At 36.8% G+C, this 19,749-nt stretch overlaps 1 long non-coding RNA gene across 1 annotated transcript in view; it reads left to right on the top strand.

Annotated features, from left to right (window-relative positions):
* LOC116157296 (uncharacterized) overlaps positions 1 to 19,749 on the top strand; it is a 271,730-nt gene that overhangs the window by 234,868 nt on the left and 17,113 nt on the right. The window contains exons 3-4 of the long non-coding RNA XR_004141330.2: positions 2,590 to 2,671; positions 9,743 to 9,845. This is a non-coding gene — a long non-coding RNA (uncharacterized LOC116157296). The remainder of the gene's footprint in view (positions 1 to 2,589; positions 2,672 to 9,742; positions 9,846 to 19,749) is intronic.

The raw sequence follows: 19,749 nt of genomic DNA, 5'->3' as shown, positions 1-19,749 counted from the left end.
CAAGTGTAAATAGTCACAGCCTTTAAAAATAATGCAGGTTTCAGAAAACGAGTGCCTCTATAAATCACTGGAAAACTCGATGGTGATTCTAACTGCAGATGGGCTTTTAAACAAGTGGGTGAGTTTGTTGCTGCTTCCCTGCTCCCAATTGGATACTAAAAAAAAAAAAAAAAAAAAAAAGAAAAAAAGTCTCTTTCTCAATTTCCTGTTCTCAGGCCTTATTAAAATCATTCTGTTGCCCTGACCCCCGCCCCTGTTTCTTTCTTCTTTTCACATCTGTGTTTGTGTGGGGAGGATGTTACCCACAGTTCCCGGCCGTGAAGAATGCATGAAAGTCATGAGGAAGAGAGATGGTGACCCTGCTTCAGCGTGTGCGAGATGAGTGATGTGGAGAGAGAGAGAGGGAGATGGGGAGAGGGGGAGAGGGGGCAAGCAGTGGTGCAGGGTTATGAGTTGTACAGTTATTTCTAGCTTTGAATTGTGTCCAAATCTCATACATTCACAGACAGCCTCGCCAAAGCCCACAGCTGTCATGCATTTTCAACAGATTCCACAGGGCCTAGATGAGGTTTGAAGGCATTCCTTTGCTCTTACACATTAGCTAAAAGGAATTACCGTAACATCTGATATTGTGGAAGTGGGATATCTGCCATCCTGACCTTGCCCAAAGCGGTCCGGAAATAGGGGTCCAAGAATGTATTATCTCATACGGCCTCTCAAGGTCACCAGGGGCCCCTCGGTGGCGTTCCAACAAAACCCCGGCACCCAACACCCTCTGCATTTGGAGAAACTGTGCTGCTTTGTAAGGACCCAGTGGGCAGACACGTGTTCCCATTGCTATTTGGATGTTTGTCATCGGAAAGGCATGTTCCACTGGAGACTTTCCCAGCTGTCAGTAATGTGCTGATACACCGCGGCCAATCATTGGAGGACGAGCCAAATAAACAGGATGTTCACAGTGTGTGTGATTGCATGAGTGTGTAGCAAAACTGCCCATTTCACAGCCTCATAATGGGATTGACATGCATTGCTTAATCTGCGTCTGTCTGTTTAGGGTAGAAACACATAAACACCATGGAAACGTGTTAGAAAGTCCTTTCTTTGGCTATATGGGCTGTTGATACGATGGGACGAAATCTGTATAAATTGGGAATGAGCGTAGCTTTAATGTCACAAGTTTCCTTGCTGGGAAGTGCCTTCAAGTCCTCCAAACAGAGAGGAAATGATCAGGTCATCAGTGGCTATTGTGAGCTGGCGAAGGCGGCTGGGGCTAGAGGGCTGTTTTTACATACCACTGGAGTCGCCTTCGTTCTTTGTGTAAGACATTATCATTAGTTGAGTTATTTATATCAATGTACAGAAACAAGTCAAAGTTATGTCATTGCCCTTTTTTTGTTTGGAAATGCTGCTACTGCTAACTGTTGGTGTCTAAACATTTTCCTGAAGCAGCAATTTGGGGAGGAGGTGTGTGTTGGGGGGGTTCCTTCAACATTCACATGCAGGGTGGGTTCTTTGAAAAATAACGTTAAGTGTCCTGTTAGGTATCAGACTTCTTACTCCCCTGGGTATGCAAGTCTCTTTTGCCCAAGTTGGTACGTTTATTCACGATAATGACAGTAGCATAACATTTATTGCAGATTTCCTATTTGCCAATACTGGGCTAATAAGCCTTTAACATAAGTGAACTCTTTTAATTCTCACAAAATGCATATAATGTTGATATTATTATAATTCTTCTAAAGATAAGGACATTGGGGTTCATGGAAGCTAGTAGGCTTGCCTAAGGAGATAGGGCTAGAAAGAGAGCTAGCTTGAAGCCAGGTCTGAGTATCCACTGAGCCCTGAATGTATCCACTCCTCTGTGTTACTGTCGTGTGTCTCTGCTCTGTGTGAAATCTGATTCTCTTCCAGCCTCTGACGTTATGCTCCATTGAAACATGACTTCTTGTATCTTCTTGAACAAGCTTCAATCAAGTACCTAGATAATTGTGGTGTTTAGGGTCTATTCATTTAGAACACTTCACCAACCCAGCAGGTTGAAGACTGAGGACCATGCCATGAAGCCATTTTTTTCAGTTTTGATGTTTTCATTATGGTTGTTACATGTGCTTTTGAAACTTACTGTCCAAGATGCACTGATTTAAGCCAAAATCAAGTGTCAAGATTCCATCTTCTAAAAATTTTAACACTTCCAATAGTTTTTATGTGATTAACATAGTGGGGGAGAAAAGAAAGAGTTCTAAATGCACAAAATATGTGTGCTTATTTTGGTTTATGAAATTTTTAAAGACTTGTACTGTGATACTTGGCAGGAGACAGTACTACATAGTGGTTAGGGCACAGGCTCTGGCGTTTCATTACTTCCTATCTCTGTGACCTTGGGGAATTTAACTGATGTCTCTGTGCCCATTTTTTTCCCCATCTGTGCAGTAGGGTGTAGAGAAATAATACCTGTCTCCTAGGATTGTTGTTGGGATGTAATGAGAGAATACATGTAAAACATGTGCCCTGTAACAAATATTCAATAGTATGCACTGAAATGCCTTTTGGCACTTTCCATCACCGATCTCTGTATTATTTTTCTCCTAGGTCCTCACTGCAGTCAGACACACTGGATTATATTTGTTAAGTGTTGCCTCCCTAAACTAGAACATAAGTTCTGTGAAACCAGGTATGTTTTGTTCTCTGCTGTATCCTTATTACCTAGAAGAGCAGCTGATAGCACGCAGGTCTTCACAAATATCTGTTAAATAAATGAATATTAGTTATTATAATTACTACTATTATCATCTGTTTCCGACTCAGATACCGTGCTTTAAAAAAATCCTCAAAATACTGTTGAGGTCTGCAGAGTTACCAAGAGGCTTACGATTTATTTGATTTGTGAGCATAGAATGTAATAGCTTATAGAAACATCAGAGCATCTTGAGTTTAACCTCTTCAAATTAAAAAATAAGAGAACTTAAAATACCTTGAGGCCAGCGATATTAAGTGATGTTCCCTCAGTCAGGAATTACCTGGTGGCAGATTAAGAACTGGCATCAAGGCCTCTGACACTGATTGCAACAGTCTTTCTTCTGTGTCCCACTGACTTCTAATTCGGGTACCAACATGGCTCCCACCCCTCAGTGGACCAGTCCTCAGTCCAGGTCAAAACCCGGTTCCTATTCATCGTTGTGTTTTACACCAGACTTCTCATCACTTCTGGTTGGCTGGCCATTGCTGTCTTGCAGGTCTGTTGCAGTGATGGAGTTTCTTATTTGGATGATAAAACGCACTTCTGTCACAAGTCATTTACAAGGTGCCGGGGAGAGCTGCGCCTCTCCAGGCCACTTAGTGAGAAGTTGTGCACCTTTCATCAGCTCTACTTGGAGCCCTTCCCGGGATTTTGAGATCTCTAGGATGTTTCATTTGGGGAGAATATCAGAATACTTAAAAGCTATAAAGGCTATTACACTTCTGACTCCAGAGCTGCCTAGGGGGAAAAGACAGTATGAATTCATCCAACCAACATTTATTAAGTGATTACAATATGGTGAGCAATGTGTATGCATGTAGATGGAGTTCACAAAAAATTTTAAGTTGCACCTTTTCCTGAAGTTTATGATCTGGCTGAAAAATAAATTATCCAAAATAAGTCCTGCAGTACATAACACAGTAGTTAGAAAACGAAAAGGGAAGATGAAAATAAAAATTTGAAGGAGCTTAGAGGAAGAATGAAAATCACTGTCAGGGGATGAATTGGGATGTTCATGTAAGAGGCAGTATCTTAACTAAACTACCATGGATCAGTAGTCTTCAAATTCCCTCCATCTTAGGTGAAATATATTTTAAAGTTGATTACTTAGGGTCTGTTTTACTTCGTGACATTTTATATTCCCGTGTATGTCACATAGTAGACATACATATGCAACATAATGCAACCACCATAGCTTATTTCTCAAATAGAGGCTTTTATTGGAGGTATGATTATGTATTTTTTTTGCATAGCCACAATTATAAACATTTACTTGAGTTTATAAATGATAGTATGCTCCTAGAAGAAAAAAAATTGTATCTTCCACATACATGCGTCCAACATTTGGAATCTCTATATGTAGCTAAGAATTAAACAGACCCTTTTTGAACATTGCTGATTTGACTCACATAACTGATTATGGTTAAAAACACAAAAGATTTGTAAACCAAAGTCCGTTATGATATAGTATGGAGTAGTAAGAAAGCCAGGAGCTGAACCCATGACTTTTATACTGAAAGTCCCAGAAAACATTTGCTATTGCCTCCACAGACTTTTTCCCCTCTTGGGGGTGTATCTTTCTACTTAAAATAATCTACTGCATTTATTTTAATGGATCTCTTTCCTGCTCCTTGCTTTCAAAAGTAAATATAATGCTGGTTAAATAAGTATGTTTAGTTCTGTTAAATATTTTACAGTGCATTCAGTACTACATGGTAACTAGAAAATTGAAAGTTCTTTTTTTATTGAGGTATAATTGATAATATGACATTCTCTTAGTTTCAGATATAAAACATAGTGATTCGATATCTGTATATATTGCAGACTGATCACCACACTACTCTTGAAAGTTTTGATTAATTTTAATGATTAAACCATATATCATATTTTCCATTTATCAATCCAAAAATTTAAAAAATAAATTCAATTTATAGAGGAGCGACAGGAATGTGATTTGGATCAGTTTAGTGTGGTGATGGCTCTTCACTGCCATTCTTCCCCACTGTTTTGACTTTGCCTTGTCCCAGCTCAGCGGAGGAGCTGTCTGCTGTGGGGCTCTCTGCCCTTAGCATCCATGCCGTTGGCCCGTTGGTTTCCTGATTGTGGGCTGCTCTAGCTACCCATTCTGGCTGCTGGCTCCTAAAGCTACAACTGCAGCTTTAGCCTTTTGTTTCTCATGTACAACATGCTGATAGATGTGCTCACTGAATATTTTAACCAGCACACTTACTCTGGCTTTTTCTGAAGCTGATGAAATTACCAAAACAAATTTAGGCTCCTGTGAAGAACAAAGGGAAGGCCAAACCAGAAAGATGGATCAAACAGAGCCGCTATGGAAGACGTCTCCGAGCTCTCGCAGAGCACAGGAACAGTGGTGCTTAGTGGCTTTGGGGGGCCACGCTCTCTCATGCTGAGAATTGAATGAAAGCAGCTTACTCAAACCTGTGTACTAAGTCTTACCATAATTAGTTTTTACACTCGCATCGGATCTTAGACCAGATTAGCCGTTGCTATTTGTGCAGACAAGTTGATCAAATTTTTGGAAATATTTTGGGACAGGTTTGCTGAGGTCATGAAAATATAACTATAACAAGAAGAATGCTTTATTGCCAGGTATTTATCGAGCTGTTATTATGTGAAGGAGACTTATTTAAAGTGTAAATATTTATACAAGACACAGTCCCTGCCCAGGGGGCCTTGTGCACAGTTACTGAAACTGGTGTGGGGCCTTCCGATGGCTGAAGGAAGTCCAGGGTGTCATCTAAATTAAGAGGATTTTTCCAGTGGTTGATCGAATATTAGATCTGAAAGGGCTTTCAGAACTCATCTACTCCTCCCATCTTATTCTATGACTATAACTGTACATGTGACTTGCCTAAGGTTACTCAGAAAGATAGCATAAACTCAGATATAAACATACTTATCTTTCCTCTATGTGTGGTCATTTTTTCATGGTATGACATATATATTTATACTGATTTAAGCAGATCACATGCAGTTGAATTTCACTTGTATTAGTTTAGTGCTTATTTTTGATTGTTTTAAGACTAATGTGCTTAATCTGGTTTTCTTTGTGTTGTGTATTTTAAGCTACAGGAGAGAGGGCAAGGGGAAAGCTTGTCTATTTTGCACTTTAATTTTTTCATTTTTTTATTGGTACTAATTTGAAACTTTTCATTATATAAGTAATACATGCTAATTGAATAAAAGTAGAAAATACAGATAATGAAAAAGAAAATTAAATTCAATTATAATCCAATTCCCCAGACAAAACCACTATTTTTACATATGTTCATTGCAATTTAAAAAATGGCATCACATTTAACCTACTTTTTTATACTATTACATGTAACTATTACATGGGCATTTTTCATGTGAGTATGTTTAGAATATCACTTTTATTGGGACTACAAAATAGTTTCTTATTTATCTTATATTTTGGACATTTTTTTCACTGATTTTCATTTCGTTGATTTTTGAACACTTTGAGAACAAATTTTCTTTGTTGTAAATATTCTGAAATAAAGATTCATATAATTACACATTTATATGTAATGTTCCCTTTACATTTTCAGAAGTAGAGTTCCTGGATCAAAGGGTATAGACATATGTAAGGTTTTTGATACACAGTGGGCCCATCACCAACACTTTTTATTCTAATTTCAAAAGCTGTAGTTTATACTCAGTGCTGCAGGACTTTAAAATGTGGCAAAGGGTGAATAGGTCTATTGAAAAAAAAAAAAACAACTCCCCAGCGAGACATGTAGGGTTACAGTGGCTTAGCGTCCACACAGCAGGAGTATCATTTTCTGAAATATATGAACTAGGTGGCATCCATCACTGATGGTAAGTGTTCCAGAGAGAGGAGGTCTCCTCGTTTCTATCCTTCAAGTAAGAGGATGCTGATCCTAAATTTAACAGTGGCATCCGTCACATTTGCATACCTCCTTATGAGAGATCTCTGACTCACATTTGCTAAATCTGGGGTATAAACTGCATTATGCTTCTATAAGAACTTGGACGTCTTTAGCTGTTAACTAGAGAGCAAATATTGTTACCACCTAGAGGACACTGTGAGTCTCTTACTTGTTTGAGTTTGCTCTCTGTGTGTGATTACTCACTGATATGAGACTAAGAGTGAGCTATTATTTTTTAACTTGGTTTACTAGAAGTGGGGAGATGTGTATAATGAAAATACTAAATTCAGTGAGCTTTGTATGCATCTTTTAAAAGTAAGAATATACTTTCTAACATAAAAATATTTTCAAAGAGAAAAATACACACACACATTTATTTTTTGCAATGATGATCTTTTGCATGTTGGTGCCTTATGGAATATAAACTCTTTGGTTTTCTCGGATGAGAATTAGTTGAGCTAGTTTCAAGCATGTTGTTCTGAGATAATGTTTTGAGATAATGGTGTTTTGTGATAATAGTTGTGGAGAGTCTCTAGCATGATGTTTAAGTGTTGGAATGAACTCCTACCTCTGTTTCTGAAACAGTCTAAACATTCGAGGGAAAATATTATTGCATTTGTTTTATGCCATCTGTGATTTGAATTGTTCACATCGGAAATTCTAAAATATTTCCAAAGGTAAGATTTTTCAAAACTAAGTATTTTGTTATCTAAGTAAATGTTTATATAATTTGAGATTATATTATAACTCAATTCATAATGTTTTCAGTAAATACACATGCAGTTATTTTGCCATCTTTACTGAATAGCTCAAGTGTATGTTAATTCATTCTTTGAAATAGACAACTGTCATTTTCAGCCTCTATTTTTGTTTGCAGGTCATGCTTATTTTGATTAGTGGATTCTGGGATAGCTCTAGGAAAACTGCTGGAATTTTTATTAGTGCTTTTTTGGGAAAATGTGGATTTTGTACTTCACTCATGTTATACTAGTAAATATTATTATATCAGATGAGCTTAGTGTACTTTATTTTTTACTGAAGTATAGTCAGTTACAATGTGTCAGTTTCTGGTGTACAGCATAATGTTTCAGGCATACATATACATACATATATTCATTTTCATAGTCTTTCTCACTATTGGTTACTATAAGATACTGAACATAGTTCCCTGTGTTATAGAGAAGAAATTTGGGTTTTTATAACCTATTTTATATATAGTAAATAGAGAAGAGGATATCGTAGGACTGAGTACTTTGACGGAATGGAAAAAAGTGAGGGAGATTTTTTTAAAAAGCCTAGAGCATAGATGATGTCTGGCTCAGGGCTGACTCGGGTGCTGACTGCTGGAGCGTTCTGGGGCTCTCTAGGAAGGACGAGAGTCTTGAGCACCTGCCTGGGTGGGTGTTGGTTCATGTGAAGAGCCGTGTTCCGCTTGACCTTGATGTTCTCTGTCAGTCCAAATGTTTGCTCTGGATAACACCTTTCCTCTGCTTCATCACTTCCTTGTTCTCCTTCAAATGACAGTTCAGGACAATTTCCCTAACATCCAGTGACCTCCAAACCACCAACGTAATTCTGGATCCTCTTGACTACTCACTTCTTTGGTCATCATTGCAGCTCTTATTTTTATAGATAGAATGTGTGTCTGTGCTGTTTCCCTTATTAAACCATAATCGTGCAGCTGGGGCCAAGTCTAATCTCAACTGTGTTCCCGGAAACAAAATAATACAAGATACATAATAAAATGAAATAAGATATGCAAACAAAAGTTAGATATCTGAGCATTTCTAAGTAAATATAGGGGAATTTTATTCCAATTTCTTAGCCATTTAAGTTGAAAATATTTCTCCTAGTTGGATTAGAGGAAGGAAAAAAAAAAGGAGATGAGTCTGAGCATTGAGCTAGTATTGAAGATTTGCTTCATGCTGGACATTATACAGAACTTTTTTTTTTTTTTTTTTTTTACAAATTACCTCATACAGGCCTCATCACTGCCCATGTGAGAGATGCCTTTAAGTTCATTTTAGAGATGAAGACATCAAGAGATTTTTTTTTTCTGACAAGGCTCAGAGAGACTTGGTCTAGGACACCTAATTAGTAAGTATAGGTACTGGAACAAGAACACAGAAATGTATGGCAGGAAACATTCATCCTGTCAGCCAGTTCTAACATCCTGATATCCATTTTCTCCTGGCCTGATTCTAATAATGTAAAGTAATGCTTTAAAACCTCTTTTCTCATTTTAAACTTTCCAAGCTCTGGCTGGTGCTGAAAGTTGCTATTTCAGTAATGGGTGCTATTGTAAGGGTTGAGGATTTTTGGATGGATACTCCCACAGCAGGTTCTTTACTCATCTGACCTGTAAGTAGAGGACATTGCCTTCTCCATCTGGAAAGGGCTCTGGGGATCCATGTGTTCTTTCAGGTCATTATAGGGCTTCTCTGCTTCTCACAAAAATATCCAACTGAAGACTGTTGTGAAAATAAAAGGAGCCAAAGGTCTTTCTTCTCAGTGTTGGGTTGAAAATATCACCTTATTACTATTGCTAATATTATTATGATATTATATTGTCTTTGTAGGCATGCCAGCTAATGCGTTACTTGGTTATTGTATCTTATGTGAGGTAGTAGTGGCTATTATAAATTAGATTCTTATTTTTTTCAAATGAAGTGTGACTCAGGTAGCCAATTCTAGTCAAGTAATGCCTAAATTGTAATATTTTACAATATTAAACATAATTTCCTACTAGCATGGTATAGAATGTCATATCAAATGTTTTTGAAATGCAGCCCCATGGAGAAAAATATTGACAGTTGCAGAAAGGTTATCACCAGAAACTGGGCCACATTAACCAACACAATAATTTCCTTCCAAATGCGAACATCCTTAACGTAAAAGAAAGATTTTCTTCATAATGTTATAAACGTGTTCTTCCCTGCAGCAGGATTGATAATTAATACCACATATTCATGGTGAGAAATATATGGGTTTGGTCATAAATGTTCTCATGCATTTTAAACGTCACTAAAATGAATGGCCTTTATTATTTCAGAATGATAACTTGTTCCCCGACACTGCTACTTTGCAGGGGATGAAGACTGCATTGGCACGTGATGAAATATTACAGGAACAGGCCGTGAGCATTTGTAAGACACACCCTTCGCTCTGAATCAATGCCGTAAGAGCAGCACGTAAGGACACAAGGAATATGTTTGAGGAAATCCAACCCCTGCCCTTGCTTCCACTTACACTCTCATAAATCAGTCTAGGTGAATATCTTAAGCTCAGTTAGGAAAAGATTTAGAGAAAGACAATGCTCCTCTTTCTTTGACTTGCAGGACCAAGTGCTCTATTCATGGTTACCCCTGCTTTCTAGACACAGCTTATTTTGGTTTGTTTTTCAGAAAATCTCCAAAGGCTTGATTTCTGCGGGCAGTTTTGTTCCACATTAAGAGAGAAGGACTTATATGTTTTCTTGCTCTGAGACACATTAAAACCATGTGAGGCCGACAAAATAGGTGTGGATAAGAGCAATTGGTTTGTGTGAAGGGAAGAATTACCAACTGAGTAGAAAATTAAGACTAGGACTTCTGATTTCAGTTCTAACATGTGAAGAGCTTGGAAGTGGTCCCTCCCTCCTGTCTTTACAACAGAGAAGCTACATGCACTTAAAATGGATGACTTTCCTTGGACCCATCAGAGAACAGAGGTTACAGGGCCAACTCCCACTTTAGATTTTGGTGAGATGGGCAAATCCAGAGTCACAGCTGAGATCTGCTTACCTGGGGCAGAAGCAGCTGGTGCCATCAGAGGGTCGGGACCCTTAAATGGTAATTTTGAGGAAATGCTGGGGGCTATGAACCAGGGGGAAAGTGAGAAACTTGTGAGGCTTATGCTTTTATGGGGCTCCGGTGAGCTTTAAGTTCCAGGAACCCAACCGCTGTCACAGTGAAGATCCAAGAAGGATCGTCTTGTGACTTTGGGGTGGAAAGGGAAAGAGCAATCATCATGAAATATTCCCACAGAGTTGTTCATAACAAAGGCATACGCTTGAGGAGGTAAGACTGTACCAGAGCCTTATCCCAGTTGGGGGAGGGCATGCTTACTCCAGCTAGTTTTCTGGTCTGACTTAAGAGGAAGAAAGGTATACCATGAGGAAGTGCTTGTGAAGGTCACAGCCCAGGGACCCAGACATACTAAAAACTTGAGATTTAATCTTCAGATTCCATAATGCTTCCCTCCTCCCGCACTTTATCACCACACCAGCCAGGCTCCGATGTAGTGATGGTGGATTACGATAGAAAGAGCTGTAAGATGCAGGCTGTCTCTGAAGAAGAGTGCTTAGGGAAGCCCAGAGTCAACAGGGGCAATAAAAACAAGGATACTAGAGAAAACTGAATACTCTGGCACCTACATTTATAGCAAATATTAGTATGATGTGTCTGGCTTTCAAACAAAATCACAAAGCATGCCAAAAAGCAAGAAAAACACAGTCCAAAGAGACAAGCAAGAATCAGAATCAGCTTTAGATACGGGACAGATGTTGGAATTATCAGAAGTTAATATAACTAAGATTAATAACTTAAAGACTAAAGGGAAGAGAAGACAATGTGCAAGAACAGATGAGTAATGTAAGTGAAGAGACGGAAACTATAAGAAAGAGTCAAAAGGAGATGTTAGAAATCAAAGACAGAAAGGAAGAGTGTCTTTGATGCCCTCCTCAGTAGACTGGGCATGCCTGCGGAGAGAGCTAGTGAGAATGCAGATAGGTCAATAGAAACTTACCAAATTAGAAGGTAAAGGGAAACCCAGTATCAACAAAAACAAAAAAGGGTAAAGGGAAAAAAATTCCAGAACATCCAAGAACTATGAGACAGTTGCAAAAGATGTAACATATACATAATTAGAATACCAGATAGAGAAGAAGCAGAAGAAATAGATGAGGTAATAATGGCTAAGAACTTTCCAAAATTAATCACAGACACTAAACCACAGATCTAAGAAGCTCAGCCTAAGAAGAAGAATTACTGTACCATCCCTCCAAAAAATAACCAAGAAACTATACCTAGGTATATCATAATCAAGCTGCAGAAAATCAAAAACATAGAGAAAATTCTTGAAAGAATCCAGAGGAAAAAAATACACCTTACTTATATATGAACAAAGATAAGAATTATAGTGATCTTCTAATGAGAAACCATGCAAATAAGAAAAGAGTGGAGGGAAGTGTTTAAAGTTTTGAAAGAAAAACATCAACATATAATTCTATATGCAGTAAAATTACTCTTCAAGAGTAAAGAAGAAAAGGTTTTCTCAGACAAACAAAACTTGAGGGACTTTTTCACCAGCAGAACTACCCTGACAGAAATGTGAAGCGAAGTTCTTCAGTGAGAAGGAAAATGATGTAGGTCAGAAACTCAGACCTGTGTGAAGAAAGGAAGTGTGTCAAAGAAGCAATACATAACGTAAAATGAAGTCTTTTGCTTTTCTTGTTTTTAATTGCACTAAAAGATAATTGTTGGTTTAAAGCAATAATAGTAACAAAGTATTGGGTTATTGTGGCATACGGATAAGTGAAATGAGTAAATAAGTGAATAAGAGATGAGAAGGAGGAATTAGGAATAACTGCATTACATGAAGCAGCATAGAGTTATGTGAGGTGGATTTAGATTGGTTAAAAATGCATTTTTGAAATTTCATCAACTATTGAAAATATTTTTAAAAGAAGTATAACATGCTACAAGAGGAGAAAAAATGGAATCATGAAATGCTCACCTGAAATTGGAAAGGCAGAAAAAGATAGGAATAAGAAGAAACAGAACAAATGCAATAATTAGAACAGTTAAACATGGTAGATACTGATTCAACTGTATCAATAATCACTTTAAATGCTTATAGACATCAATTAAAAGGACCACTTGTTGGAGTGAATTAAGAAATAAATATGGAATTGTATCAGTGAAATAATGGTAGCTGCTCTGACAGGGAGTCCTTACAATTTCAGTGGCTTAACACAATACGAGTTTTCTTCTCACTCACGTAGAAGTTGATCAGGTTCCTAGGCCAGGTTAGGGACCAAGGTCGTCTGCACAGGGTCAAGGACCAAGGTCTTTCTATTGCATGGCTTCTTCTTCCCTAGTGCTTCATAAATTTTGCATCCAGGTGGTACAAAAGGGAAGGAGAGAGCAAAGGGTAGGAATTTATAGATGTGTAATTCACAAATTTTTCTACAAAACAACTTTGAGAATGACAACTTACTTATAGGATATTTAGATATTTTAAAGAGAAAGTATAAACCACTAGGGCTTAGAGAAAGATATCCTGTGAACATCAATTTAGGACACTCTTACATAAATATGAAGTATAATCTCTAAAATGAAAATGTAGCCTTTTGGATAAAGTTGCCAAGGAAAACTTGAGATTTCAAGAAATGTAGGGGAAAAAAAGCACTTGAATTGTGTTAAAAAAATTATTTGGACAATTTCTGGAAGCCAGTTTAAATACATTGTTTTGTAAAAATTTTCGGCACAGGAAGTTTATTTTAAATGTTAAAAAAGTGGACCAATCTGGTGAATGTCTAAACCTAACTTGATTTAAATGGAAAATGCTGCTCAAAAATACTTACCTCTCTTCTAAGTTTATGACCCCTTGTTTCCATTCGGTTACCACATATTTCCATGTGAATGGTCTAGCAGATAATTAAAATCATATGTCTAAAATTTAAAAACAAAATAAAACATAAGCATCTCCACAAAAAGAACTTAACAATATTGTAAAGAGAGTAAAAATAATTCAATCAATTCATTAGATGTCAGGAAAGGAGAAGAGAAAATACAAACAAAAATGACACAACACAAAATGGTAGAGAGGATCCAAGTGGATAAATCATCTCAATAGATGTAAACTGATTAAACGTATGATCAGTTAAACAGAGATTTTAATTTTAATCTTTGATTTATGTACTTCTTTGTAAGAAGTAGAGCACAACAATGACATAGAAAGGCTGAAAGTAAACACATGGAAAAGTATATTAGGGAAATACTGTATTAGTAGAACTGAGACCCAAAATACATTACTAAAGAGGATTATTTTTAATGAGGAAGCTGCTATTTCCCAAGAATATGTAGCAGTTTCAACTTGTGAGTAACTAACAACACATCCTCAAACACAGGGGCCAAAACTGAAATAATTTGAAGTTGAGATGAAATTAACAAATCCACATAGAAGATTTTAACACAACTCTGTGAAGTACTGGTGTCAAGCATAGAAGTTTAATACATATACAGACACATTGAATAATAAAATTAACACAGTTGGTCTAATGTGTATTTACAAAATCCCTCCCCCAACAACTACAGAGTAGAGAGATCACTTTTCAAGCACACACAAAGCTTACATACAGATTGACCCTACAAAGTCAATCACAACCAATGTCAGTGAATCAGTATGATATTGTCTGACCATAGCCAATAACATTATATAATGATATATTTTGAACATATGGGTATAACTTACATATTATGCATTTTAAAGCAATATTCTCTAACATATTTAATGGATTTAATACTGATGATGTTTAGATGATGATGAAGGTGGCAGCCAGTTTCAGCAGAGTGTTCAGTGGGTCATGTGCTGTGACACGTGCATGCTATAAACTTCATGACACCCTTAGGTGGGTTCTATGCTGTTCTTATTTTGCTGATGAGGAAATGAAAGCACAGATCTAGTGAAGGATGGAGCTAAGATGGAAAGCCCAGACAACCTGACTTCCGTTACCATGCTTTAAACCATGACAATATGAAGAAATAAAAACGAACGGTAGAACTAAGCATCAGTGAAACACTACATGTTAAAATTTGTGGAAGGCAGTTATTAAATTGTTTGTAGGGAGTTTTATCTTAAATTCATGTAACAGTGTAGAAGACACGTGGAAAATTAACGTTCTTTCCATGCATTCAGCACCAAAAGGTAGAAAGAGAAAAGCACAGTACACTCAGGAAACAAACTCAGGATATAAACTCAGGACATAAAGAAGCCAGAACAAAAATATGAATTAAATATAAATCAAAGAAACAAAGCCCTAAAATCTGTTTCTTTAGAAAGAAATTCCTCTGACAAAACTGATTTTCAAAAAGGTGATATAAATATTATGAATAAAAAAAGGAAGATGAGTATATGCAGAATGGAAATATTAAAATATTAAAAATTTTATGTAAATACTTGGGTGAACTGGCCAATTTTCCAGAACACTGTATATTACCAAAATTGACAGAAAAGAAATTTTAAAAAACAAATTAATCTAAAACCATTGTCACTTAACTGGCAGTCAAGAACCTACCCACAAAACCAGACACTTTTTTAGTACAGGTTTTACTAAATCTTCATAGGAGAGAGAACATCTATTTGGGGCACACTTTCAAAAACTGAGGAATAGGGAAGTTTTCCAACTCACGAAAGTCAGAGAGAGATGGAGAGGAAGGAGTGCAATATGGGCCAATCCTTTTATAAGCATAGATGCAAACACTAAATAAAACATTAATGCGAATTAACACATATCATGTATTTCTATAAAATGTACAACATTTAATTTTCAAAGCGTGCAGATGATCATTTTATAATTGACACACAAATTGTTTTCAGTAACAAAGTTGCATAATGATGAAAACATTGCCAAATATCTGTTTTCAAAATTTTGTCTTGATAGCAGGAATTATTTTCCAAAACAATCATTTTCTCACTTCTTATTAAAAGTGCTTTTACACTGGGACATATTAAGGGTGTGTGTGTGTGTGTTTAAATACTGCTAAGCAGGCATTTTTAATTATAGAAAAGTTCAAAAATTTGGAACCTTTTTTTTTTTAGTAAGAGGAAAACATGTAACTAATCTTCAGATTCTCCAACTTTTAAAAAACTTTACTGTGAGATGACCAGTCTCTTTATGATACTTAAGATTTTCATGTCAATCCCCATTTTAGTACAAACAGTGATAAATATTTTTCTACTCAATATAATACCATCATGAAATTTACTATAATATAATCCCTAAGTCCCTCTGACCCAAAGGCTTAATGATGGAGCCAGTTTCAATCTGTATATTAAATATTAGTAAACTTAGTTGCTTTCCTATTTTTTAAATTAAAAATGAATATAAAAGGTCCATCTTGTGACCCTCTGGAATGCAAGCACGATGAATTGGAAACTGCTGCTCTGATAAGGTAGGGGAGTCAGAAATCTTTTGCCATCAGGGATGGGCCAGAGTGGCTAGCTGTCAAGTGAGGTTTTAGGATGACACCCAGAGATGGGAGTAAGATATTTTACCTCTGTTTTCAGGAAACAGTTGCAGCCAGAAAGGTCAGCGCTGCCACTGTCTATGCCAAGCAAGCAACACTGCTTCAGTGTTCTGGTCTAATGATAAATTCTTAAAATGTATTTTGAAGTATTAGATGTTGAGGCTTTTTGAACTTGAAATGTTTCTAGACACAGAAATGTATTATGTTAATTCCAGCTAATTTAAACACCAATGATACGTTCATTATGGAAGATACAACATACAGCGTTAATTATAGGGCCGCATTCCAAATAGGAAGGCTGAAACACTCTTAAGGAAATTGCGTTATTCAAGACCCTGAGATCTAGCTCAGTGCTAGTGAACACCATGGACTTTATACACTCTGATAGAAATTTCAACTGTCTTAACATCAAACTCCTCACAGGACTTTTTAAAAGAAACATCTTTTTCTGTTTTAACAGTGGAGCTAGACTCCCTGAAAGTGAGTTATACATTAGAATGTCAGTTACTTTTATTTGTATTCATTAGTGCTGGTATTGCAAACAGTCTGTCCAAGTGGAAGAAAAGAAGAGACTAAAGTCCTTCAGTAACCCCTCTCATTAATTCTTTGTGCAAACAAACTCTAGTTTGGTATAAAGCAAGATAACCTAATGGACGTTTTGTAGAGGATGTGCAGCCACTTTGTTTACCAGTTAAGTTTTATCAAATAAAACGGGCCAAGAAAAGCCAAGAAAAGTTTGCAGTTCTATAAATCTCAAGCTATATCTTGAACATTCCTGAAACACCCAATCTCCAGACTTTGGCTTTGAATAGATTTATAAGAGTCAAAGGTCACAGTTCTTGCAAACAGAGGAAACGGTACATAGAGTTTTTGTTTATTTTCTGTCTCTTAAAAAAATCAAATATGGCCGTCAAGGCCATAAAACACTGACACTCAACTACTAGCAGTAGCAGAAGTGGGGCCTGTGGGTGTTTTTGTCTCCTTGGTTACCATGTGTAACAAAAACAGATGCAGAATAGCTTTCAGGTTTCCTCTATCTGGCTTTAACCAAGGTTTTAATACATTTGTTTTAAATAACAGAGGAATTCCATGAAACATCTGCAAAGAGAAAGCAAATCAAGTCAGTTGCCCACGAACTTAGGAATATGAACAAGATGGCATGTGGTTTGTAGAGCAGGAAGATTTTTTTTGGCTTCAGGTTGAAGGACATCCGTTTTAGTTCTAAGGTTTCTATTTATTAGGTCTTGGAATTTCGTGGAGACTTTTATTCCTCATCTGTAACATAACTGAGATCCCCTTTGTCTCAGTGTTACTAAGGCGATTACGGGAAACTACTAACAGGGAAACTTTTGTTTCCGTTTTCTTTCTTTTTGTTTTTTAAAGTTAAAGAATAATATAGATTTAAGGTCTCACAATGGTATTTTGTAGCTATGAGTTCTTCTATTTCCAGAGTTGCCTCAGCTGGATGCCTGCTCTGGGCTGACTCATCTGCTGGCTGGGGGAGACGGGAAAACCTAGGACAGTGGCGTCAGGATGAGCTGCTATTGTTCTATTAGCAATACTGATCAGAATTAATTTTCTATTATTTTCAAATTTCACTTTAGAGGACGCTATACCAGTGGTGGCTGTGTCTTTCTATGGCCTTGTTGACTGGATGTATTTACAGTGGTCCTTGCACCACTACAAAGCATTTAGCTTTTCAAATGAATTGAAAATAGGAAATGAAAATATCATCTCTGTTCCATACACAAAACAAATATGAATCATTCAACCACTCTGAATCCTTAAAAGTACCTATTTTGCTTTTTAACTTTTAAATTCTAAGCCCGTAGGGCAAATATCCTCTCTAATTCTTTCTAGTAAATTATTGATCCACAAATGCTGCTTGTGCATAATAGTTATATATAGCTAAATTGTTCCCGTACAGTAATTGATTTTAAGCTCATATAGCTAAATTTTTTTTTTTTTTTAGGTCAGGAGGTTAGTATTTGCCAAAGCCTCTGTCTAGAGTTAATACAACTTTTGGTAATGGGTGAGTCATTGAAATGTCCTGCTTTATCTTTAAATCATCTCCAGTTGCCTCTTCCTCTTTTTAAGCTTTGTATATAGAAAGCTTCTGTTATTAGCAGCCTTAATTAGGAAACTCTAAGTGCCTTTAGTCCATATCCTTTGGGTCCTAGTTGGTTGCTAAGCAGTCAACTAGGAAAGACTGGGCTCTGATTGCAGACTGTTCCAGACTGCAAAATCCTGTCCATCCCGTTCAGAGAAATGAACAGCTTTAGGACAGAGGTCCTCGAGCAGATTTCTAAGACTGCAGCCAAATGCTTAAAACAGTGAGACCTAGAATGACTTTAATCTTCCTGAACTAGAAGTTTCCTAGGATTAGACAGGCTCTTAAGCTGAAATACATAGCACAAAGTCCATCAATGATTAATTTCTCAAAGATTATCTCTTATACTGTTTTAGTTAGACGTCTTTCCAGGCAATCGCATCCTGATTATGGGCCACCTCATTTGATATTGTCTCTTGCCCACTATAACATCTTAAAATAGAGCAATGCCTCTTGATTTCTGTAGCTTGAGTGATAAAAATTAATGTGTTTATATAAAACAATGGATTTGGCATTTAACGGAATTTAAATAACATAATGGCATCAACCATCACCATATCTTCTTAGAGCCTTAAGAAAATGGATGTTAATTTGGGGGAAAGTCCTGAGTTTCTCAGAATTAACAAGCTTTACAAGAATGAGGGACCAACAAACGTAAGGACTATTTTATTCATAAGAAAGTCGCTAGTTGTTGATGGGATAACTTGATCCCCAGGGAAGTCTTCCTAAAACAAGGATTTGTTCCCCAAAGGTGAGAGGTAGTTCTGACTGGTGGGGATTAACTTCTGGATTCAGAGCACATGCCACAAAGCTAAGGGAATTCTGGTTTCTGACCGAGAGACCAGCCCTTTAAGTGGCCGACAACAATTTTTGTTTTACGTGCCAAAGAATACAAAGCTGAATAAGGAATGGCTCTTGCTCTAAATAGTTTTTAAACTGTGTGAAGGTAGCAAGCATTAATCTTTCCCTTGGAAATTCCTTCTGGATACTCAGTCACGGTAATGGTGGAATGTGTGGGGCAATTTTTTACCATCATTTGGGTAATTCTTGTTGTGGGAACAGTCAGCCATGTATTTGGTTAGCTTCCTAGAGTCAGCATACAAAAGGATATCCATTCAGGACATTCAGAAAATTTGTTTTTTCCTCTGGCCCAAGTCATCTTTCTAGGTCCAGGAAATATTTCAGTTTTACTATGAATCCCTACTTATCCTTTCGACTCTGTACTCCAGAAGCTTTGAAACACCTTTGTTATAGCATAGGTTAGTATTATAATTATTTATGCATGTGATTTTTCTTTCATTAGCCTCTGAACTCTGCAGGCATTGAGACCATGTTTTATTTGTCTTTGTTTATTTTGATAAGTTTCATTATATTGTCAAATATACATACAGAGTTGAATATTTGTAATAAAAAAAGAAAATTTTACTTTCTTTCCATCCAAGAAAAATTTTTAAGAGGAAACTACAATTTGTTAATCCTTGTTCCTTCTTCAAACGTGTAGTTATTGGCAGTTCATTAGGTGAGGGGCATTTTCTTAGTGGGAGCAGTATCAGATACAACTTCTTTTTTAAGAGTGGGTAGTATTGAGATGTTATAATGTAAGCACGTGCTCTTCTGGACTTTTCTAAATCAGGTAACTTATTCTAGAATTCTTGGTTTGGATAATAAAAGATAAATGTGCAACTTTGTATAGCA

This window comes from Camelus dromedarius, chromosome 1 (genome assembly GCF_036321535.1).
Source record: "Camelus dromedarius isolate mCamDro1 chromosome 1, mCamDro1.pat, whole genome shotgun sequence".
Lineage (NCBI taxonomy): Eukaryota > Metazoa > Chordata > Mammalia > Artiodactyla > Camelidae > Camelus > Camelus dromedarius.
Note: the sequence above shows the minus strand (reverse complement) of the source record. Positions and strands in the feature narration are given on the sequence as shown.